The sequence below is a fragment of the Sus scrofa genome, chromosome X, assembly GCF_054392235.1.
Source record: "Sus scrofa isolate SSC_HxYL_T2T_F1_AM1 chromosome X, Sscrofa_HxYL_maternal_Yorkshire_Landrace_v2.0, whole genome shotgun sequence".
NCBI classification, from domain to species: Eukaryota; Metazoa; Chordata; class Mammalia; order Artiodactyla; family Suidae; genus Sus; species Sus scrofa.
The window spans coordinates 36,168,846-36,189,694 of record NC_139401.1 but is presented as its reverse complement, the minus strand read 5'-3'; the positions used below and the strand labels follow the sequence as shown (position 1 = coordinate 36,189,694).

Genomic DNA, 20,849 nt, shown 5'->3' with positions numbered 1-20,849 from the left:
TTAAGTATCTTCACTGAAGGAGAGAGGGTGTGGTCTTTGGAGTTAATGCCTTCTCTCTCTTCTGATATCTATGGCACTAAACTGTAAGGCAATAGGACTATAATGCAAAGTTGAAAGAAGACACTGAAGTAAGTTTAAGGTTCAATTTTCACTAACGATATCACCAGAAAGGATTCAATAAGAAGCACACTCTTCTGGTTTATTCAAAGATATCACCTCCCAACATGAAATTCAGAAGAAAATAGCAAGAAGAAAGAAGTGATTGTTTGCATCCAAATACGTGTGGTTGCCTAAGAAACAGCAATGTGAACAAGGATAAACACAAGAACAGCTCTGGACATAGAGCTTTTCTACACTCTAAAGCTCTAATGCTACAGAGGATACTATTTTATATATTTTCAACATATCTCAAAAAAGAAGGGCATCTCAGTGACTTGCTAATTCGTGAGAACCTGAAAATTCAAAGCAGAAGATCCAACTTCTGTCAAGCATAATTACGCTAAGCGTCTGATTTCCCTTAGCAAATATCTCACTTCTGGATATCCCATACTGATCTAGGTGCCATGCCACTCAACCTGACTTTCAGCTTTAGGCCTCAGAAAGCACACGTGATTCAAGTCAATATGCAGTTCATTTTGACCCAGGTTCAAGCTGTGGGAACCTGTCTTAACACTAATGAGAGAAATGTTGAAGAAAGAACACCTAGAGTTGTAAAGCACACAAAAGTGTAGATCATAATGGAAAAGTTGTAGTAAAAATAAAAGTCTGGAAAGAGTTGGTCAAAATGCTAAAAGCAAGGAACATGTATAACTTAAATTTTGCAGACATGGAGTATTTCAAAACTGAAAGCAGGTATGTTTATCTGGATTTTCATTTACTTCAAAAATAGAACAATAAATCAATTTTTCCTCATTAAAAATCACTTGACTTTATATAATGAGATATTGTAGGAATTTGTTTATCTTAACCCAACATCCAAACATGTGTGGAAATTTACTACATTATATTGTAAGCAAAAAAGAGTTCTAGCTACAAGTCATATGCTGTGCTTAGCTATGCATGTGACTTTAGACAAATCCGAGCCACCTCCAGGATTGGTTATATGGGGATGTGCCAGCTGTTCTTGCAAAACTCTAGTGTGGGTGCTTCACTTCCTAATCTATGTGAATGATGCTGCCTGCAGTGCAAATACATTCCCACATAAATGAAGAAATCAAGTTCCTGGGGGCTTCAAAAAGGAAATCAGGAACAGAAAAAATGAGAAGGTAGCAGCGTGAAGTGAAGAGTTTGATTGAAAAGAAAAAGAATTTCTGGACCAGGATTACAGTTCTAAAGAGAAAGGACAATTCCCAGCATGTCATAAATCTGCCCATTATCTTGATACCTTTCTTATAATAAGCCATTTTCAAAAACTGGGTCAAATCACATTTAGAGTACAATGCCATAATATGAAATATACAGCTCACCATAATGTTTTTGTGATTCACTCTTATTGTTACTGAGGAATGAAAAAAAAAAAAAGGCCTCTTGGCACATAACAGCAAAATTTAAACCTCTACACTAAGAGACTTGACCAAACTTCAGCATGGTTTCTAAGACCTTAAGGCTATGTCCCTAGGATGACTCCAGCATCCCTTAAAATGTCTGCCTGAGAAAGCTCAAGACTGTCAGAAGAATCTACTCTTTGTTTCAACTAAAACCTGTGGATAGGCAGATAGGCTCCTAAACCTCCACCTCTTAGAGCAATTACTTTAGGAAGTTTGCAATTATAAATCTTTTCTCTGCCCCTTTGAGATATAAATCTTCTAGTATCCAGAACTGTATCAAAGACCTGAGAGCCATTTCGTTGAAATGTACACATTCAAGGAGATGAACCTTATTCTTGGTCTCAGTCTCTAAGAGAGGGTAAGGTCCTCACTTTAGTGGGTGCCTTGCTCCAACCTGTACCGTTGGCTCTTTTCATAAAGGTATGAGAAGTTTCTTTCCCCTCTGACTGAGCACTAATCAGTAAACCCAGATGCCCTTGGTGCTTTTTCTTTAGCACACCCCAGCCTTTAAAGTCTCCTGCCTTTTGTTTTGGTGGAGTTGAGTTCAGGTGACAGTGAGTTCTCTTTACTGTTGCAATAATTAGTACCAAGTTAAAAAAGCTATCCTTACTGCTTTAACTAGTGTCTGGCTTTGTTTATCTTTCACATTACATACAGCAATATTTATTATATTGTTAAATGAATTCCATTAAAGGAATATGCCATCTGTTAATTTTGTCATTCCACTTATAATTGGCTTTTAACTCAAACTCTTTAAGAAGCCATTGTAAATTGAGATATTTGTTTATACCTGATTATTAGAGTGTTTTGGCAGATATTAGTAACCTCCAACAGAGATGGAAAAAGTTTTCTAGGTCTCCTTCCCAAAGATGTCATCACTAAATCACTATGGTGCAAGACATAAATAAGATTCCGTTATGCGAACCACATTTATGAGACAGTAAACATAACTTTGTCTTTTCAGGCATTTTAGAAAACATTTGGCTTCAGATTTCCATGTAAGACAGAAATGACACTATTCTGAATCCTCCAAAAGCAGCTGCACTCAGGAAAGCCAGACATAATCATAGACCTGGGGCTCAGTCCAAAAGGTACAGGATCCCGGCTTCTCAGGACCTCTTGTTTCAATTCATGCAAAGGCAGACATATAGACAGTATTTCTAGCCAATGTACATATATTTAAACCACTCAAGTCAGTAATTACAATCATTCCTTACATTATACTCATTAACAAACCACCCGGTGCTGATCAGCGACAATGATAGTTGAAGGACAGCAGTGGGGTTGGAATTTCTGAATAGAGACTCCGAAATGCTAAGTACCCAGGCCCAGGACTGAATACTCTTAGACTGGGGCCTCACATGCTCACTAATGATCTCCAGAGTGTAGAATGAAAACTAACACCCCTTCCCATACAAACACGCACACATAATACATATCACACAAGCCACATTTTAAAGTAAATTGCAGACCGTGTTAGAAATTTTCTTATAATGTCTAAGTCCAAATTGCTAAAGCAGAGCTCATCTCTACATTGAGGAACTAGCCCAGAGGAGGCTGCTCTTCTTGGCAGATTAAGGGTGCCTGTCATTGTTCATTTGGCTGATTGAGTCCTAGCTTCTTAGCCCTGGGCCATCTTTGAAGTTTGTCTTTAAAGAATCAAATGGTGAGAGACAGAGAGCAAATTATCATCTGTTAGTACAGGATGTTGCTGACCTCAAGTCCCTGGCATTTCACTTGGAAAACAATGGGAACATCTCTGTTCATTAGCTCTGCCACAACACTCTGTGGCCTTTACAGAAAATTTTGTTGGATCTGCAATAGGACAGTAGAGCTGAGACAACTGGGAGTTGGGCAAATTAGGATAGGCCCTGCCACGGTACTCCATACATGTCATTTGGGTCCCAGGCTGGGGAAAGCCCTCTCATGCCCAAGGCATGAGAGGGCAAGTGGAAACACGCGAGGCGTTATAGGGGCTAGGCTCTCGTTCACATCCATCCACATGTCATAGGTCAAAGCAAGTCAGCAGTTCAAGCTGAAAGTCAAGGGGCAGGGAGGGCTGCTCTACCCACCATGAGGCCACGGTAAGGCCTCCATAAGACCTCCCCAAAGTCAAGGGGAGGGCCGGCTACAGCAATCAGCTAGCACAGTCTCCCCATAAACCAAAATGCACTCTTAAGCTTTTGCTGAATTAATGACTTCCCCTCTTCCTTTATAATAGTTCAAAAATCACTGACTAAAAAGGAAAAGATTCTGTTTTTATTTTCTGTATGCTTTTTCCTTTTTCCATACAAGCCTGTGGCAAATATCAGGGCCTGATGGAGATGCTGTTTTAAAGCAAGGTATTTACTCAATTCATTTGATAGTCAGATATTGAGTCCAAACAGATCATCAAGGGAAGTAAATTGTGAGAAATACAAAGTGGGATTAGACGTGCGTTCTTTCTCAATGATCTTGGATGCTTTGGATAGGAGTGGCATCAAGTACAGAAATACAATAGGGTGTTTAAAACCACCAGTTTGGGGCTCAAGCAATCCTAGATTTGAGTCTCAGCCTCACCATTTCAGGCACGCTATTTATTCTCTCTCTGCCTTAGTTTTAGCAACTGACAACTAAATAAGAATACTTACCTCAAAAATAAAGGGTGAAAAATATGTAGTTTGGGCCTGCCACCTTTAAGCGCTCAGTTAGTGGCTCACTCAATGCAACAACGCTACTTTGATCAGTGACATCCTTCGTAATGACAGCCTGTAGAACCCAAACCATAGGAAGTCAGACCTTTTTCAGGGGTGGGTTCTGTAATGAAACCAATTATTGAAAATCCTCAATCACTTTTCTGAAGAAATGATGACGTAGATCCTATCTAGAATAGAATCAAAAAACCTGGAAAGAACACTCATTTCACCCTCCTGATCCTGTGCTATGTGACTCACAGCACAATCTATTTGATTGTAAAACCACAGAAACGATGTGACCCAGAATGACAAGCAGTTGATTTTCTAGAATCTAATGACTGAGAAAATATAGTCTCAATGTGAATTAAACAGGAGACAGGGCCACTCCAAAATAAAACAAATAAGCAAGCAGCTCATGTGGTTTTAGGCAGAGCAATGCTCTCTCTCTACACTGGAGTTTGGTGTCGAGTGGACCCCTTGGGGGCAATGGTCAGTCCCTGCCTGGCCCACCCACCCACCCAGTGAAGGGAGTAGGAAGATGGAGCAATGAAGTAGTTACTTATAAGGATGCTTGCATCATCAAGGATGTTGAAGGAATTGAGATGGATAAGAAAAAGCCGGATGGAAAAGTCTCAGAGATTGAGCAGGATGAGCAGGAGAGGGGGTGATGGGAGGAGTATAGAATGTTATAGATGACTGGTATGAGGCTCAAAAAGTAAAGATCTTTGTTTACATAAAACAAAACATTTTTCCTCCAAAACTGGTACCCAAATTAATTTTAAAAATCTGTGCCTGAGAATTAGTTTAATAATGTCACCTGTGTAAATACCCACATCATGTGTAACATTCTAAACCTTTAGTCTCCTGTGATTTTGAAGGGATAATCTCTCACTCTAACAGATGCTATAGAGACTTTTCTCATTTAATAGACACTGTACCATTTAGCCAATCAATACAGTTTTTTTTAAATTGGTACCTCCCTAACCAGAATAGTCCCATTAATCAGTAAACTTTCTCCGTTTCTACCTCAAGACCCTAATCCAAGTTACTATAATTGGTTGCCTGAATTAATAGCCTCCCAAGCGGTTTCCCTGCTTCCACCCTCATCAATCTGTACAGCAGCTGGTGTTCTCTTTTTAATACACAAATCAGATAATACTTAAAAAAATCCAATGGCTTCTTTTCACACTGGCAATAAAGTCCAAACCTCCTTCTCCTCTTAAAGAATCTGGACTCTTGCTGCCTCTCTTCTTCATTCTCTACCACTTGAGCCACAAAACGCATTTGTTTCTATCTGAGAATATTTGCTCTTCCTAGTTTTTTTTTGTTTTTTTTTTTTTTTTTTGCTTTTTAGGGCTGGACCCGAGGCATATGGAGTTTCCCGGGGGCTCTAATAGGAGCTACAGCTGCCGTCCTACACCACAGCCACAGCAACACCAGATCCAAGCCTCATCTGCGACCTGCACCACAGCTCGTGGCAACGCCAGATCCTTAACCCACTGAGTGAGGCCAGGGGTCGAACCTGAAACCTCATGGTTCCTAGTTGGATTCGTTTCTGCTGGGCCATGACGGGAACACCCCTAGGACCTATTAAAGGCATAGATTTCCCCATGATTTCGCCACAGTTCAAGCCCTCATTCCCGTAAAATTTCTACTCAAAGACCTGTTTCAAGAAGACTTCTTGACTATTCAACTTAGATGATCCTGTCCTGTCCCCAGTAAGCATTGTTTTTTACATTATCCTCTCTCTCTCTCTTTTCTTTTCTTTTTTTTTTTGAGCATGCATAGTTCTCTGGAATTAGCTTTCCAATTCCTTTGTTTACTTGTTTCTTTCTCTTTCCACTCCATGAACTAGAGGCCCTTGTCTGTCCCTATCACTATTTTATTTTCAGCACCTGGATATCATAGCAAGTTGTTGAATAAATTAATTATGTAGATTTGTATGGGGAATCATTCCCATTTCAGCCTAAAACCAACCTATACTTGGTTTAAAAAATACCACATTCCAATACTCTGAAAATCTGATATCACTTCTCATTTTTCAGATCTCAAAATGTGTTAGATCAATCTCAACTCAGGAAAAGGAGGAAAAGTGATCTACATTCCTATTAAATAACGAGAAGACCTAGAAAACAAAAGAGATGGAGAAGACAGAGGAGGAGAAAGAGAGTGTGTACTGGTAATTTTTATCTTTTTATTTGCCATCAAAAGGAGTCATAAAGGAGATTTGCCAAATGACAATATCATGAGTTAGGATCTCCTGTGCTAGAAAGAAATGAAGCCTGCTTCTGAAACTAAGGGTATTTGACTTGAGTAAAAGTGTTCTTTCTAATTTTTGTCTACATCTTTGAAAAATTAATAACTTTATTAAAGCAAGGCATGGGATAGATAACAAGGAATACATCTGGTGTTCATCATCTACCACTCCCCCTGGCAAAGAACTACAAGAACCCCAGAAATTTCTTGAGGAATGGGACTGTCATTATTATTCAATGAGATGATTATCCCGGGCCTCTAGGAAGCTTCAGGATGGGGGCTGGTAACCAGAAAGACCACCTACCAGGTTGGAACGTTGGGCCAGGATAACTTCAGGGGAAGGGAGTGAGGTGCAGAGCAAGTTCAATTATAGAGCTAATGGTTTACTCAGTCAAGCCCAAGTAATAAAACCTCAGTAAAAACTCTGGAGGTCAAAGCTAAGAGGAGCTTCTTGCCTGGCAAACACACTGGTGTGTGTGTGTGTGTGTGTGTGTGTGTGTGTGTGTGTGTGTGTGTTGGGGCAGGGGGATGCATTCTGAGTGTGTGTGAGCCCTTACTCCAGAGGGAGAGAGTACAGAAATTCTGCATTCTAGCTCTTTCCAAACCATGTCCTATATAAATCCTTTATAATAAAATGACTATTAAAATAGAGATTTCACTGAGCTCTGTGAGCTATTCTGATGAATTATTGAACCTGAGCAAGTCATGTGAATCCTCAAATTTATAGCTCATTGCTCAGAAATGGTGTGGCCCCTGAGAGTTGCTTGCTGGTGTTTGAATTGGGAACAACGTTGTGGAGGGCTGGCCTCTTAAATCTGGAGTCTAGTGCTATCGCCAGGTAGCTAGGGTCAGAATTGCACAGCAGTACAACCACTTATGGTAGAAATAGAGCACAAAGCCTTCAGTTTTCTCTTAGACATACAGGGTGAAAAAGAAATCTATATTATCAGACATAATTTACTTATGTAAATGATTTCCATTCATCATTGGAGACACCAAAATTCTAGTGAGCCATATGTCTCTCTACTGTCTAATTTTCACAATCAGGCCTGCTTTCTTAAGTAGTAAAAAGTACCAGGCCACCTAGGCTCCAATGCTGGCCTAAGTGTGGACTAAAGTATATAGCAGAAGAGTTTTCACTGATATGTGGAAACATGGCATTTCTCTAATTTTAATTTTTTTAATGTACAGAAAAGATGATCCAGGTGATTTCTACCTAGCAAAGTTTTGGTTGTTGCCATTTAATTGTATGTCAAAAACTCATGAAAGAAGCTGAGGACTGGAAAACACGCATTAAGAAGGTTCACTCTATGGGACATAATTAACTCTTTGTCATTGCTTTGTGCTCCAATATTAGTTCCCCCAAAGCCACAGAATCCCACTGAGTTCCACATCTGTGGATTTCTTAGGAGCTGGCCCAGACACATTCAGTAAACCCAACTGACAAACATTTCCTACTTCACCTTAGCCATGTCATATCCAGAGTTCAAGGAGGATCCAGTACCTTAAGAAAAACTTTCTACTGTGAGAGTCACTCATTATTTTTGCTTTGGTTTTTAAATTTAGTAGATTGGATCAATGGATTGGTTGAAATGATGGGCTGGAATTATCCATTTAAAAAGATATCTTAGGATTTTCTGCTACAGTGCAACGGGATCAGAGGCATCTCTGCAGCAATGGGGAGAAGGTTCAACCCCTGGCCTGGCACGGTGGGTTAAAGAATCCAGTGCTGCTGCAGCTGTGGCATAGGTTGCAACTGTGGCTTGGATCTGATTCCTAGCCCAGGAACTCCATATGCCATGGGGAGGCCAAAAGAAAAAAAATATTTCAGGAAAAGCAAAGATGGTCATAGAATTAATCTTGAACACACTTGGGAAATGAAACTTCGAATTCAGTCCTTCATTTCCTTTCATTGCTTTCTCTTCTCAACTCTGATGTTTCAAGAGCTGAGTCTCCCAACATCCTCCCAGGAAAATGTATGCTCTCAACTCATAATTTTTTCCTTTAGTCTCTTCGCCTACCCATACTCTTGTTGAATTTGTACCTATTTCTCACTAAGTGTTTGAGAGAAAACCTTACTGATGTCATAAATGATAAGTAAGTGCTTATCAGGTATCAGAAAAAAGCTTTCAAACTAATAGCCACCTTTTTTCTTTGTAATGAGAATGTTCATTTAATGAGTTTTTCCTTCCACTTCCACAGTACCCCTGCCCTCCCAAAAAGTCATTCAACAATAATCATGTGTTCATTTCTTTGGGGAATAAGGTAAACCTCAGACTGTAGAACCAAGGCCAAAATAATTTTGCAGAATTAGAATGTGTTCAAGAAACCAGTCACAAGGGATAGAAGGGCGAGACTTTGTGAAACTGTACCCTTTAAAGTCGGAATTTCTCAAAAAATAGTATGCATCAGGATCACCTGCAGGACTGGTTTACAACACAGATTCCTGGGTCCCAGCCCTGGTTTCTGATTCAGGAGATCTGAGGTGGGGCCAGAGAATCCACATTTCTAACAAGCTTCCAAGTAATGCTGATGCTGTTGATTACCTTGCAAACTACTACCTTTCCCCCCAGCCACACATGCTGCATGAAGTTCCCAGGCCAGGGATCATATCCATGCTGCAGCTGCGACATACATATGCCACAGCTGTGGCAATGCCAGGTCCCTAACCCACTGCCTGAGGGCCGAGAATCGAACCCACACCTCAGCAGCGACCCAAACTGCTGCAGAGACAACACCAGATACTTAACTCACAGTACCACAGCAGAAACTCCAAGAACCAACTGCTTTAAATTAACCTAATTTGTCTAGGCATCCAAATGCCAGTCAGTATAAGGTGGACTCCAGCATTTTCTGTCCAAACTTTCTAGTCAAAATTTGGGATTTTTGAACCTCTTCATTGTAACGGTCTCAAGCTGCTATAGGGAGAAAGGTATTAAGTTTGGGTTCAGATCTGTATTTGCTGTCTTCTCAGTTACCCACTGGCAGTACTGTCTTGAAAAAAGTTCTTTTAAGTCTCTGAGCCTCTCTTCTGTATCATAACAGAAAATAAATCCAGGCACTCAATTTCATGGTGGCACTCAAAACACAAAACACATGTGAAGGTGCCTGGTAAACCATCAAGTGCCCTACAAATGGTGGTCCTCTCTATCCCTGGATGCAAGAACTGTGGGATAGAGGGCCAACCGTACTACAACATTTTATATAAGGGACTTGAGCATCTGTGAATTTCGGTATCGGTAGGGGTCCTGGAACAAATTCCTACAGATACTGAAGGATGATTAACTGTTTTAAAGTAAGTGGATACTCCAAGTTAGCTATCAAGAATGAAATGACAGAGGATTAACCCCTGTTTTGTGAAAATCAGATCTACCTGTGTTCCTTGTGTCACCCACTAATCAAGTTTCCCCAACCTCTTCTTTCATAAGTGTAAAAGAAACACAGTACTGAGCTTTGATGGGAGGCTTTTTATGCCCTGGGAAGCCTCACACACAGCCCGGATCTATAGGGGAAAAAAAAAAAAAAAGAGAGAGAGAGAGAGAGAGAGAAACTCTCTGGCATCCTACATGTTTCAAGAAGAGCCGTAGTCCCTGTCATGGAAAATCCATAAGAACACCACCTATGCAATCTTCCTTAGAGTCAATACATTCAGAAAGCATCAGAATAGAGCTGCATGAACATGGTTCTTGAATGGATCTCACCCTATTTTCTCCCTTCATGCCTCACATGGCACTTAATAACTGGGGAAGGGGAAAGAATCTTCTGTGATTACAACACATACCACTGTACATTCCATTTGTTAGACCCCAAATCCCATCTTAAAATCCCTATAACCCCAACTCCTGAAAATAGGCAGCTTTCAAAGGATACAGGTCCAGATACAGAACGGCTGGGAGGAGCCATTCTAGTGTCCCTGGAACAATTCTCTAATGCTGGAGCTAAGGCAGGAACAGATGGTGTCTCTGCAAAGGACAACTCGAAGTTCTAACCCCTTGGAAGCATTTGTCCCTGAACAAGAGCCCTTGTAGAAAGTAGAAGAACTGCACATTGTGGGGTTTGTTTGTTTGTTTGTTTGTTTTCCTCAGCTGGTGAGGTCACTAACACTCAAGGTTTTTATTTCCCTAACACAAGAGCAAGTGGACATGCAGATGCTGAATAAAGGGAGATGGGATTTCATACAAAGCTGAAAAGAACTGAGTTGTGATAGTCAACTCAACTCATATCATGCCATGGCCCCACCCACCTAATGACAAACCAAATGATATTGTACGTCCCAATGAGACAGGAAGACAAGAGTGCAGCCATTTTGGAAAAGGACCAGGGAACAGCCTTAGGCAAAACAGGCCTTCCAAGCTAAAGAACAAAAGTCCCAGGGGCCTGAGTTGCAGAGACAAAATCCAGGCTCTCAGGAATAAAAGATCAACCTTACCTCTGTTACACTAACAAGTATATCTAGTTGCCACAAGACAAGACACTCAAGTATAAATTTTAAATATATCTGTTGTTGTACTTCCCTGCAGAAAATCCCCATACATTTCTTAACCCTGCCAGGAGCTCTCCCTATTCCCGATGGTCACCATAGAGCCACCTGCTGCTAATCAAAGAAGTTAGATGATTTCTGGAAATTATCAGTGATTTTGACACAATCCCTCAGCTTCGTTATAAAATTAACCTTTCTACTTGGGGAGCTGGCACTTTTCCTTCCACCTTCTCCCCCGTGAACAAGCTATCTTAAACTTGGACAAATTTTGCTTACCTAAAAGTTGTGGAAGTGATATTCATTTCTATGGTATTGCTGTCCAAGAATCTGGAAAGGGCCCACCAGCCCAATAACAACATGAATAATGAAAGCTCGGAAAATAAGGAAGGGGAGGAGAAAGCTACAATTTCACTTCTTATGTGTTTCCTCATCAGAACCTCACCTTGCCTTCTTGGATTCCTCTGCTGTAGCTGCAATAATATCGTCTCTCATCAGAGGGAGCAGCCCCAAACCTCCAAGTACCACCAGGGATGTATGCTTGTTAATGTGACCTATTTGGAAATAGGGTCCTTGCAGATGTTCAAGTTAAGATGAGGTCATCGAACTGGCCCTAATCCAATACGATTTTGTCTTCATTTTTTTTTTTTTTGTAAGAAAGATAACTGAACACAGAGATAGACAAAAGGAAGAACACCACGTGAACATAAGGACAGAGATTAGGGTGGGGAATCTACCAGCTAAGGAATGCCAAAGATTGCGAGGAAACCAACAGGAGGTAGTTGAGAGGCACAGGACAGTTTTATCTTCACATTCTCAGTAGGAACTCTGCCCACACCTTGATCCTGGGCTTAAAGCTTCCAGAATTGTGAGACAATAACTTTCTGTTGTTTAAGCCACACAGTTTGTGATACTTTGTTACAGCAGCTCTAAGAATAGAATACAATGACCAAGACTAGAATGGTCTTGGATCACCTGTGAAATCAACAGAAATGCCAGGTAATTCTACCCATTCTGGCCTCTCTTCTCCCTTCTGAGGTTCCACTGTTTCAGAGTTATCCCCTCTACTCCTCTCACTACGCTTCTGCAATTTGTCATTCATTCGTGATTTCTTTCTGGTTATGGCACATGTTACAGGATATAGGGGGAATGCAAGCATAAGAAATGTGATGTCTTAATGTTCATCCATTATGCCAGCAAATAGTTTGTGTGTATATTTACCATCTAGGTGCTTGGCATACATCACTGAATGAAATAAAAAACTGCCTGTCCTTACAAGAGTTTACCGTTCTACTGAGTTTATAATCTGGAATTAAACCCAGTTCTCCATCCTTCTTTTACACCAACGGTGGAATGCATTTATTCTCAGGAAGAAGAAAATGCTAATCAAATCAATATTTCTTAAAGTGTCTTCCAGAAAACCTTCCTCAGAATATCTTAACACATTTGTACAAAGATTAATAGGCTCCAGAGAAGGCCCACTCAAACTCTAGAGGGTGGAGCACAGGAATCTTAACATTCTTTTTTTTCTTTTTAAAATGATTTTTATTTTTTCCATTACATTTGATTTATAGCGTTCCATCAATTTTCTACTGCATAGTAAAGACCCAGTCACACATACATATATACATTCTTTTTCTCACATTATTCTCCATTATGCTCCATTATAAATGACTAGATATAGTTTCCAGTGCTCTTCAGCAGGATCTCATTGCTTATCCGTTCCAAAGGCAATAGTGTGCACCCATTAACACCAGATTCCCAGTCCATTCCACTCCCTACCCCTCCCCCCCTTGGCAACCACAAGTCTGTTCTCCAAGTCCATGAGTTCCTTCTCTGTTGAAAGATTCATTTGTGCCATATATTAGATTCCAGATATGTGATATCATATGATATTTGTCTTCCTCTTTCTGACTTACTTCACTTAGTATGAGAGTCTGTAGTTCCATCCATGTTGCCGCAAAGGGCATTATTTTTCTTTTTTTTGGCCGAGTAGTATTCCATTGTGTATATATACCACATCTTCTTAATCCATTCTTCTGTCGATGGACATTTAGGTTGTTTCCATGTCTTGGCTACTGTGAATAGTACTGCAATGAACATAGGGAGCATATGTCTCTTTTTCAGGAAAGTTTTGTCCAGATATATGCCCAAGATTGGGATTGCTGGGTCATATAGTAGTTCTATATTTAGTTTTCTAAGGTACCTCCATAGTGTTTTCCATAGTGGTTATACCAATTTATATTCCTACCAACAGTGTAGGAGGTTCACTTTTTCCCACAGCCTCTCCAGCATTTGTTATTTGTGAACTTATTAATGATGGACATTCTGAGAAGTATGAGGTGGTACCTCATAGTAGTTTTGATTTGCATTTCTCCAGTAATCAGTGATTTTGAGCATTTTTTCATGTGCTTGTTGGCCAGCTGTATATCTTCTTTGGAGAAATGTCTATTCAAGTCTTTTGCCCATTTTCCAATGGGGTTGATGGCTTTTTTGCTGTTGCGTTGTATAAGTTGCTTGCATATTTTAGAGATTAAGCCCTTATCAGCTGCATCATTTGAAACTATTTTCTCCCATTCTGTTAAGTTGTCTTTTTTTTTTTTTATGGTTTCTTTTGCCATGCAAAAGCTTGTCAGTTTGATTAGGTCCCATTGGCTTATTTTTGCTGTTGCCTTGGGAGACTGACCTGAGAAAATATTTGTAAGGTTGATGTCAGAGAATGTTTTGCCTATGCTCTCTTCTAGGAATTTGACGGTGTCTTGTCTTACATTTAAGTCTTTAAGCCATTTTGAGTTTATTTTTGAGCATGGTGTAAGGGTGTGTTCCAGTTTCATTGATTTACATGCACTTGTCCAGTTTCCCCAGCAATACTTGCTGAAAAAGACTGTCTTTTTTACCATTTTATATTCTTGCCTCCTTTGTCAAAGATTAATGGACCATAGGTGTCATGGTTTATTTCTGGGTTCTCTATGCTGTTCCATTGGTCTGTGTGTCTGTTTTGGTACCAGTCCCACACTGTCTTGATGACTGTGGCTTTGTAATATTGCCTGAGGTCTGGGAGAGTTATGCCTCCTGCTTGTTTTTTGTTCCTCAGGATTGCTTTGGCAATTCTGGGTCTTTTATGGTTCCATATAAGTTTTTGGATTGTTTGTTCTAGTTCTGTGAAAAATGTCCTGGGTAATTTGATAGGGATTGCACTGAATCTGTAGATTGCTTTAGGTAATATGGCCATTTTTATGATATTAATTTTTCTAACCCAGGAGCATGGAATATCTTTTTTTTTTTTTTGGCTTTTTGCCATTTCTTGGGCCGCTCCCGTGGCATATGGAAGTTCCTAGGCTAGGGGTCAAATCAAAGCTGTAGCCGCCGGCCTACGCCATGAGCCACAGCAATGCGGGATCTGAGCCGTGTCTGCAACCTACACCACAGCTCACAGCAATGCCGGAATCTCTAACCCACTGAGCAAGGCGAGGGATCAAACCCGCAACCTCACGGTTCCTAGTCGGATTTGTTAACCACTGAGCCATGATGGGAACTCCCATGGAATATCTTTCTATTTCTTTGAGTCCTCTTTAATTTCCTTAATGCTTTATAGTTCTCAGCATATAAGTATTTCACCTCCTTGGTCAGGGTATTCCCAGGTATTTAAATTTTTGGGGTGTGATTTTAAAAGATATTGTATTTTTGTATTCCTTTTCTAATATTTCATTGTTAGTATACAGAAATGCGACTGATTTCTGAATGTTAATCTTACATCCTGCTGCATTGCTGAATTTGTTGATCACTTTAAGTAGTTTCTGTGTGGAGTCCTTAGGGATTTCTATATATAGTATCACATCATCTGTGCACAGTGACAATTTTACCTCTTTTCTTCCAATTTGGATACATTTTTTTCTTTTGTTTGTCTGATTGCTGTGGTTAGGACTTCCAATACTATGTTGAATAAAAGTGGTGAGAGTAGGCATCCTTGTCATGTTCCAGATTTTAGTGGGAAGGCTTTCAGCTTTTCTCCATTAAGTATTATATTTGCTGTGGGTTTGTCATAAATGGCTTTTATTATGTCAAGTTATAACATAATAAGTTTTTTTTATGAATGGATGTTAGACTTTGTCAAATGCTTTTTCTGCATCTATTAAGATGATCATGTAGTTTTTGACTTTTCTTTTGTTAATATGTGTATGATGATTGATTTGCGTATGTTGAACCATTCTTGTGAACCTGGGATGAATCCCACTTGGTTGTGGGGTATAATCTTTTTTATATGTTGTTGGATTTGGTTGGCTAAAATTTTACTGAGAATTTATGTGTCTTATAATTCATCAAAGATGTTGGCCTATAGTTTTCTTTTTTGGTCGCATCTTTGTCTGGTTTTGGTATTAGGGTGATGGTAGCAGCATCATAGAATGTCTTTGGGAGTGTTCCCTCTTTAACATTTTGGAAAAGTTTAAGGAAGATGGGTATAAGTTCCTCTTTGTATGTTTGATAGAATTCGCCTGTGAAGTCATCTGGTCCTGGACTTTTAGGGATTGTTTCTTATGACATATTCAATTTCATTTCTAGTGACTGGTCTGTTCAGCTGATCTATTTCTTTTTGATTCAGTTCTGGCAGGCTGTAAGTCCCTAGAAAGCTATCCATTTCCTCTATGTTGGTTGTCAACTTTGTTGGCATATAATTGTTCATAGTATTCTCACGGTTTTTTGTATTTCTGCAGTATTTGTTGAGATTTCTCCTTTTTCATTTCTTATTTTTTTTTTGAGGTTTTTCTCTCCTCTTCTTGGTGAGTCTGGCCAGAGGTTTGTTGATTTTGTTTACCCTTTCCAAGAACCAGCTCTTGGTTTTATTGATTTTTTTCTATTGTTTTTGAATCTCAATTTTTTTTTTTTTTGTCTTTTGTCTTTTTTGTTGTTGTTGTTGCTCTTTCTTGGGCTGCTCCCGCGGCATATGGAGGTTCCCAGGCTAGGGGTTGAATCAGAGCTGTAGCCACCGGCCTACACCAGAGCCACAGCAACGCGGGATCCGAGCCGCGTCTGCAACCTACACCACAGCTCACGGCAACGCTGGATCGTTAACCCACTGAGCAAGGGCAGGGATCGAACCCGCAACCTCATGGTTTCTAGTCGGATTCGTTAAGCACTGTGCCACGACGGGAACTCCTGAATCTCAATTTTTTTGATTTCCTCTCTGATCTTTATGATTTCCTTCCTTCTGCTTACTTTAGATTTTGTTTGTTCTTTTTTTTCTAATTCATTTAGGTGGTGGGTTAAGTTGTAGAATTGAGATTTTTCTTTTTTAAGGAAGGCCTGTATCACTACGAATTTCCCTCTAAGCACTGCTTTTGTGGCATCCTGTAGATTTTGAATAGTTGTAGGAATCAACATTCTTAGCATCCATGATCCCTAAACTTTGAGAAGATCTGTCGAACTGAAGGGATTATGCTCAAAGAGTGGAGGAGATTCAGATTCTTTCATTCAAGCTAAAGTTTGAGATCTGCTGATCAAACAAGAGATAAGCTCAAACAGAACTTCACATACCACCAGCTATGGCAATGTTTCCTAAACTTCTCCATAGAATCACTGAGAGGCATCTGTTAATACTGGAGTTTCCCAGACTCATTTCAATGGATTCTAATTTAGTGGGGGTGGGGTAGGACCACAGGTGACTCTTGGGAAAAATTTCAAGAACACAGAGTTTTAGAATAAAAGTGCAAATCATGGACATTTGGAAACATTCCACACTCTGGGAAAACTATCCAGGAGTGACTTATTAGTCTTATTTTTCTCCCATTTTACTGACGTTTATTTTTAACACAAACTTGTCTTTTTGCTCCTCTGGTTTCTTTCTCTGCTGGGTATGTGGTTAAATTGCAGCTATGGTAGCCCTGGTTATGAAATATTAAGCTTTCATCACAAGAGTCTTCATTAAATCTTGAAGATTGAGGACTAAACTTGTCAATTCAGTACCCACCTAGGGGCCCTCTCCAATAGGTTCTCAATAAATATTTACATAATACTAGCCTCATTAATAGTTTTCTGAGGGGTTAGAAGGTGTTTGGATCTAATTTTAGACCACATCTTGCAATCCTCCTGTGGTCCTGCAATCAATTTTTCACCATTCAGCAAATGAAGTACCAAGTGTCAGTACCTTTGCAGAACACCCTGTCACACCGCTTGATTCTTCCTGGTGTCTCCTCTACCCCCCCCCCCCCCACTCAACAGACAAGCCCAGAGTAGAGCAAGGTGGGCTGATGAATGGACTTCAGAGCTCTACTTGAAAGAGACTATAGCTTTTGATTTTGGGGGCTGTTGACATCAAGCTGGTTATGGTACCACTGGGATAACATTTTAGTATTAAAGTGCACTTTTTAAAGCAAAACACAGCCAATGTCAGTCATTAGTAATTATTTCAGCTAAGCAAAGTAAACCAATCTCTATCCCAGGTGAAATTCATTCAGTTATTAAAGTTATACATTAAAACAAACAAAAAATAATAGAAGAAAAAAGCAAAATGAAAATCCCAAAACCTACAATTACAAAAGAGATTTCTAAATAAGTTGTTTATCATTGCGTTTGGAATTTAATTTGCATTTATCTCATGATTAAGCCTCTTGGAAAATAGGTTGACATTTCAATAAATTTTGAGTAGCCTTGAAGCAGAATTTCTTACACAGTTCATTAATCCATACCCTAAAGGACTCTGTGCCCTTGGGTACAGACTTCCCTACTTTTTCATGCAAAAAAAGTTGTCAATATGTCCAAGTGAACAATGTATCCAGGTGTAGGGTTGATAACAAAACACTGGTAAATCCCAGTCCTGTTCCCCAAATTTAATTTGATAGGTTGGTTGGTAGGTAGGGGCAATTAACAGACAAAGGATCATTCAGAACCAAACAGGAAATCTGCTTCAATCCAATCAGGTATTCTTAAATGTTTTATCATTTGACAAAATACTGACATCTACCTAATTTTCTCCATTTCTGTTTTACCTGATACATTGACAATATGAAGTGCAAAAGAGAAGGCTTATTTGCAAAGATGAATAATTTCAGATGAGTCAGGACACAGACTTCAAAGAATTCATATAAATTGTTTATAACTTGAATGAATGCTTAGCTCTAGTCTCTCAATGGTAAGTGTGACATATATTCCATCTTCACATGTAAAATAGATTATAAGCAAGATTAATAGATTAGGAAGAACACTCATCTTTTGCAAATAGGTCAGTGTCATCTTGAAGACTCTATGTATAAATATGAAGTCAAAGCATGCATCTGTGAAGGTAAAAGCGTTCTGGTCACCAATGCCAACACAGGGGATATGGTGGGTTTCCTCATACCAAAAAGAAGTTTTCCAGACATCAGCTGGGTGTCCTACAATTCAACTCAATGCTGACACTACTCACCTTGAAATAGCATCCGATTCCATGAGTTGAGGGGTCAGTACTACAAGATTGCTCTACTCCCAACCCACTTCAGATGCCAGCAGGAAGCCCAGGTTCTCACCTGTCATTCTGATTGACTAGCTATAGGTCTGAGGTTCCAAGGACCCGTCCTTGGGCTCAATCAATTTCCTAGAGTGGCCAACAGAACTCAGAGAAACATTTTACTTGATACATTATCAGTCTGTAACACAAGGACATAACTCAGGAATAGCCAAATGAAAGAGATGTATAGAGAAAAGTTTGTAGGATGGGATATGAAGCTTTCATGCTCATTCTAGGCACGCCACTCTCCCCAAACCTCCCAGTGTTTACCAACCCGGAAGTTCTAACACTGTCCTTTTGGGTGTTTACTGAAGCTTCATCACATAGGCATGGTTGATTGTCATTGGCCACTGGTGATTGATTCAACTTCCAGACCCACCAGGAAATCAAGGGGTGGGACTGAAGTATGAACCCTCTATTCAGCGTTGGTACCCCTGGCAGCCCCTATCCTAACTAAGGTGCTTTCCTAAAGTCATCTTAAAAACATAATCCTAGGTGAGATGGAAAGAAGCTTATTATGAGTAACAAGACATGCATTTCACCTTTCTGGCTCTGAAGGGTTTACAGGAACTGAGTACAAGACAGCAAGTATTTTATATATATATAAAAAGATGTTCACATTGTTCTTACTGCACAGGAAATTCCAAGGGGTATGGGTTCTGTGATCCAGGAACCATAGAGAGAGACCAAATATATAATTCTTATAAATCATAGTACCAAAAAAGGAAATCTTGAAAGATCTTAACATTTAAAATAAAATCTTTAACTGTACATCAATAAAATAAGAGAATGACAAATACCGCACAATATCACTTATGTGCAACATCTAAAATATGATACAAATGAACTTATCTATAAAACAGAAACAGATTCACAGACAGAATAGACTTGTGGTTGCTAAGGGTGGGGGAGGGTAGGGATGGATTGGGAGATTGGAGTTAGCGGATACAAAGTATTACATATAGAATGAATACACAATAAGATCCTACTGTATAGCACAGAAAACTATATTCAATATCCTGTGATAAACCATAATGGAAAAGAATATTTAAAAGAATGTTTATGTGTATAACTGGGTCATTTTTCTGTACAGCAGAAATTAACACATTGTAAATCAACTACACTTCAATTTAAAAAATTGAGAAAAATAAAAAAATGGAATAAAATATTCCAAAAATTAGTCAAATCAGACATTACCTAGCTTGTACCTAAAACGTCAGAGCTAATTTAAGTGAATGACTGGCACCTCTTGGTGCATAGACATCTTTTTTCCAGAGTTTCAATATCCCTGTCTGCCCTTTATGCTACAAGGAAACTTTTACTCATGCCCTGGATGAGGATAGTGACAAATGAGACAAGGCAAGGAACTTTCAGCTAAATCTCTGTCTGGTATTATACTCTGTTAAAAAGTAAAAATAGGGAGTTCTCACTGTGACTCAGTGGCAACGAACCTGACTAGCATCCATAAGGACATGGGTTTGATCCCTGGCCTCCCTCAGTGGGTTAAGGACCTGATTTTGCCATGAGCTGTTGTGTAGGTGGCAGACGTGGCTTGGATCTGGAGTTGCTGTGTCTGTGGCATAGGCCTGCAGCTATAGCTCCAATTCAGTCCCTAGCCTGGCAACCTCCATATGCTGTGGATGCAGCCCTAAAAAGACAAAAAAAAAAAAAGAAAAAGAAAAAGAAATCAGATAAGAGGTAGGGCACTTCCTAATAAAATACTGTCTTAAGGATGGTATACTTATTTCCAACACTGAATTTCCTCCAACTCCAAATGTGGCTGTTGTTGATGGAGGGGCTGGTCCCCTAGCTATTTGGGAAGGCTCTGTGCTCATTATGTTGCTGCCCTACAATCTCCTTGCATGGATGATGATCCAGTAAAAAGCTTAAGTAGGTGAACCTTCAATTCAATCCAGTAAAAAATGACAGTGGCTGATGTGATGGTTATTTGACCTTGTAGGCATAGATAAACCCTGTCATTCCATACCCCTAGTGTAGAAAAGTGAGTTAATTTCCTTCCCTCCTTGAGAAAGTGGTGATGTGTAACTTCATGTGGCACACACTAGCTTTACCTTGGAAGCCAGAAAAATCCAGAAAGGAAGTTTTTAATACTACTGGACAATAAAATGATTATATCATAACAGTCTTCCTCTTTTCCTCCTTTATCTGTTCCAATAGTGCAGAACGAGAAATTTATACAAGTTCCAATGCACAATTAAAATGTTGTGAGGGTTGATGAGGTAGCATGCAGGATTTAAGTTTTATCATTTTTAGATAGGTGCTCCTGAAGGCAAGTGCCAGCTGTCACATCCCATCTTCCATTTCAGCAACATTGAAAATGTGCTCACGTAGCGGGAAAGTTCATTTGGAGTAATCTGTGCCCATGTATAAGTGATTGGTGGTGCAGCCACCTG

At 39.6% G+C, this 20,849-nt stretch overlaps 1 protein-coding gene across 3 annotated transcripts in view; it reads right to left on the bottom strand.

Moving 5' to 3' along the window:
- PRRG1 (proline rich and Gla domain 1) overlaps nt 1-20,849 on the bottom strand; it is an 880,589-nt gene that overhangs the window by 666,031 nt on the left and 193,709 nt on the right. The window contains exon 3 of one of the 3 annotated variants that reach the window (XM_085007671.1): nt 4,178-4,343. The exons of the other annotated variants lie outside the window; for them this stretch is intronic. The gene's annotated coding sequence lies outside the window, so the exon portion shown is untranslated. The remainder of the gene's footprint in view (nt 1-4,177; nt 4,344-20,849) is intronic. 3 annotated transcript variants of the gene reach the window in all.